This window comes from Delphinus delphis, chromosome 19 (genome assembly GCF_949987515.2).
Source record: "Delphinus delphis chromosome 19, mDelDel1.2, whole genome shotgun sequence".
NCBI classification, from domain to species: domain Eukaryota; kingdom Metazoa; phylum Chordata; class Mammalia; order Artiodactyla; family Delphinidae; genus Delphinus; species Delphinus delphis.
The window spans coordinates 20,299,198-20,303,752 of NC_082701.1; the positions used below are offsets into that span (position 1 = coordinate 20,299,198).

The 4,555-nt window shown below is 46.9% G+C and overlaps 1 non-coding gene across 1 annotated transcript; it reads left to right on the forward strand.

Moving 5' to 3' along the window:
• The first annotated feature begins 595 nt into the window (after positions 1-595).
• LOC132415604 (U6 spliceosomal RNA) lies at positions 596-698 on the forward strand. The gene has a single exon (XR_009517326.1). It is a non-coding gene; the product is annotated as a U6 spliceosomal RNA (small nuclear RNA).
• The last annotated feature ends 3,857 nt before the right edge of the window (positions 699-4,555 follow it).

Consider the following 4,555-nt stretch of genomic DNA (forward strand, 5'->3'; position numbering starts at 1 on the left):
AAAGGAGGCAGGGTCCCTGCCTGAGTGGAGGAGGAGACAGGAAATAGGTGTGACCACACAGGGTGGTACGTGCTTTGAGGTCAGTGAATTGATTTCTTCCTCTGAACCCTGCTTTTCTCTCTGGCTTCTCGGACCCAGTCAGTGGCATATTACCTGCCCACCTGCTCAACCCCGAAAATGCAGACTCATCCTGACGCCTCCCCCGCTTAGGCCCATCTCCCTGTCGGCCACTGTGTCCCATCCTTGCCCTCATCATCTCTCTCCCAGACCATCCCTTTAGCTCCGGGGCTGGCCCTTGGCCCCCTTCCGGCTTTCACATCGCCACCAAAGTGAGCGCTTCTTTTATGCCCAGAGGCATAAAAGAAAAAATTAGCAAATGTGACCTAAGGGAAATCATTTTGTTTGGGGAAAAAAACACTGTAAACAAAGTTGGAAGACCAGTGGTCAGCTGGGAAAAGACATTGCAACCCACGTGGGAAAGGCCTCCTTCTCACGTTGACCAAAAGCTCACACACGTCAGGAGGGACAAGATCCCACAGGAAAAAAAAAAAAAAGGTGTAGACGAGGAACAGCTGGTTCATAAAAAACAAGAAGGGTGCTGGCTTTGGCAGCACTCGTACTACAACTGGAACAATAGAAGATTAGCATGGCCCCTGGGCAAGGATGACACCCAAATTCGTGAAGCATTCCATATTAAAAAAAATGATACAAATGAACTTATTTAGAAAACAGAAACAGAGTTTGAAAACACACTTATGGTTACCAAAGGGGAAATGTAGGGGGGAGGGACAATCTAGAGTTTGGGGTTAACAGATACACACTTCTATATATAAAGTAGATAATCAACAAGGACTTACTACTGTAAGTAGTAAGCACAGGGAACTCTACTCAATATTCTATAATACCTATATGGGAGAAGAATCTGAAAAAGAATGGATATATGTTTATGTATAACTGAATCACTTTACACCTGAAACTAACACAACATTGTAAATCAACTCTACTCCAATATAAAATAAAAATTAAATTAAAAAAACCAACCAAACAAGAAGGGACTAAAAATTTAGGGAAGGATAGTCAGTCTTACTCATGAATAAAGAAATGGAAACTGAAGCAATAGAGAGGCCTTTTTCAACGATCAAAAAGACAGAAATTGGAAAACAACAACAAACTTCAAAGCTTGGTGAGACCCAGTGCTGACGGGTGTGGTGGGTGGAGGGAGGAGTTATTCTCATTCATAGTGGGTGGGAACGAAAATTTGTAGAACTTTTCAGGAAAACTTAGAGGTGAAGATCCAAGACTGGCACAGGGCCCTGGGGCTGCCTGTGACCTTTTTTTAAAACTGTGGCAATTTCAAATATACACAAAAGTAGAGAGAATGGCAGAGCAAACTCCCATATGCCCATCACTCAGTTTCAATAATTGTCAACATGCTGACATTCCTTTTTTTCTCTTTTCAATATATATATATATATATATATTTTAAATTTATTTATTTATTTATTTTTAGCTGTGTTGAATCTTCGTTTCTGTGCGAGGGCTTTCTCTAGTTGCGGCGAGCGGGGGCCACTCTTCATCGCGGTGCGCGGGCCTCTCACTGTCGCGGCCTCTCCCGTTGCGGAGCACAGGCTCCAGACGCGCAGGCTCAGTAGTTGTGGCTCACGGGCCCAGTTGCTCCGCGGCATGTGGGATCTTCCCAGACCAGGGCTCGAACCCGTGTCCCCTGCATTGGCAGGCAGATTCTCAACCACTGCGCCACCAGGGAAGCCCCTCAATATTTTTTTCATTAAAGTATAGTTGATTTACAATGTTGTGTTAATTTCTGCTGTGCAGCAAAGTGATTCAGTTATACATATATATATTCCTTTTTAAATATTCTTTTCCATTATGGTTCATCACAGGATATTGAACATAGTTCCACGCGCTCTACAGTAGGACCTTGGTGTTTATCCATTCTGTATATAATAGCTGACATCTGCTAACCCCACACTCCCACTCCACCCCTCCCCCAACCCCCTCCCTCTTGGCAATCACCAGTCTGTTCTCTATGTCCCGTCAACATGGGGCCATTCTTGTTTCTTCTCTCCCCTCCACCATCTTTTGTGGGGGAGATTAGAGTATTTTAAAGCAAAGATATAATTTCAATTCACTCTGAATGAAAATTTGGCAAGAGCTATCAAAAGAGAAAATGGATCTCCCCTTTCACCCAGGAATCCCACGGCTAAAATTTCCCCTAAGGATATATTTGTAAAAGTTCACCAGGCTTATGTTCAGGGAGGTTTATTACACCATTGTTTGTAAAAAGCAAAAAAAGCTGGACACCGTTTTGAGGGGGACAGGAGTGAGTGAATTACAGCTCACGGTCACGATGGATTAAATTAAAGAGAGTGAGGGACTTTCCTGGTGGTGCAGTGGTTAAGAATCCGCCTGTCAATGCAGGGGACACAGGTTTGAGCCCTGATCTGGGAAGATCCCACATGCCGCGGAGCAACTAAGCCCGTGCGCCACAACTACTGAGTCTGCGCTCTAGAGCCCGCGAGCCACAACTACTGAGCCCATGTGCCACAACTACTGAAGCCCGCGTGCCTAGAGTCTGTGCTCTGCAACAAGAGAAGCCACTGCCATGAGAAGCCCGCGCACCGCAACGAAGAGTAGCCCCCGCTCGCCACAACTAGAGAAAGCCCGCGTGGCAACGAAGACCCAACGCAGCCAAAAATAAAAAATAATTTAAATACATTAAATAAATTAAAAAAAAAAAAGAGGGTGAGGTGGCTCTCCAAGAGGTATTATTAACTGGGAAACCGAGACATTGAAGAGATCAGTCATCTCTCTTTGTATAATTAAAATCTCTAAACAGACAAACTAAAAACAAAACAGTACAGCAATGCTTGGATGACTGTATTGCTATAGAATAAAGTCCGAACTCTGCAGCACACTTTTCATGGAGGTCTCTCTTTCCAACTTTCATTCTAGCCATTTCTCCCACTAATATGCACTATGAATTGGCCATTAGATTCCCAAAATGGGTTCCAAGGAACCGTAGCTCCACATGCACCCCCTGAAAGTGGGTCCGTGGGTGATTAAGTTTGGGAAACGCTTAGCGCTCTGTCTTCTCCTCGTACAGTCACAATGCACATTAGCTTGTTAAGGGCTCTGGGAAGTCTGCAGTCCAACAAACAAAAACTTCTTGATGTGGATGTACGTGCCTTCCCCTGGTCTCCCAGGCTCTGCAGCATGGTTCTCAGCCTTGGCTCTCGTTAGCACCACCCGGGCCCAGCTCTGTGCATCAGGGCTTAGAACCACTACTCTGTAACGTTGCCCTGCCCCTTTCTGAGCTTACGTAGCCCCACTTTCTCCTCTGCTCACCCCACCCCAGCCATACTGGTCCTTCTTCTAGTTCCCTGAAAAGGAGTGTCTTGGTTCAGCTCCAAGGCCTTTGCACTAGTTCCTACTTTGGCCTGGAATGCCCTTCCCTGCACCTGCTCGCTCCTTCCTTAATTCAGTTTTCCCCTTAAATGTCACTTAGAAGAGGCCTTCCTGCGCCGCCCCAGAAGCACTCACATTCCCTTTCATGTTTCCCTGAAGAATGTCTCATTCTCTGGATTGATTACTGTCCATCTTACCCCCTAGAATATCTGCTCCATAAAAGCAAAAATGGTTTCTTTTGTGTTCATCACCATATCCCCAGAGGCTAGGGCAGTGCCCAGTACACAGTAGGTGCTCAATTAATAGTAGCTGAACAAAGGGGTTTCCTTCGAGATCTGCATTCCTCTTGCTCCCCCTGAAATTGTGATCCAGCTGCAAGTCTCCTGATGGCCCCCAAACACACTGGGCACGTCCCCACTTCTGCCTGGATGAATTCGCACCTCGTCTTCTCTGCCTGGCAAAGCCCTGCCCTGGCTTCGAAACCCAGCTTTCTGGTCCCTCCCTATGAAACTGCCCTCAGCAGCCTGGTCTGAATGAGTCGCTCCTTCCCGCTCCTCCCAGGTGCTTGTACACACACACTTTCATCACCACACAGTAACACGTTGCTTGGAGGGACTGTGCATCTGTCTGTCTCTCGCTCACCTGCCTGCACTCATTGAGGGCAGGACTCGCTGACTCAGTGCTGAGTTCTCGGGCACCCAGCCCCGTGACGGCCACACCATGAATGCGATGAATGGGTGCTGAGCGAAGCCCGGCATTGGGCTCTTACTGCCTGCATTTATCCAGCCCGCATTGATCGGGCACTTCCTGTGCACAAAGCACCGAGTTAGACCTTAGAGTGGGTCCAGAGATAAACAGAAAGCCGTCTTTTGGCCGTCAAGGATTGTCTTTCTAGAAGGGAAGGAGATCCAAATAATTCTAACACAAGTGAGAGTGGCTAGCACTCACGGGTGCTAGAATGGGCTGGGGGAGCGTATCAATTTCCTGTTGCTCTTGGAACAAATGACAACTTTAGGGCCTTAAAGCAACACACGCTTATTACGTTACAGCTCTGGAGGTCCGAGGTCTGAAATGCGTCTTCGGAGGCTAAAGTCAATGTGTCAGCAGGGCTGAGCCCCTTCTGGAGGCT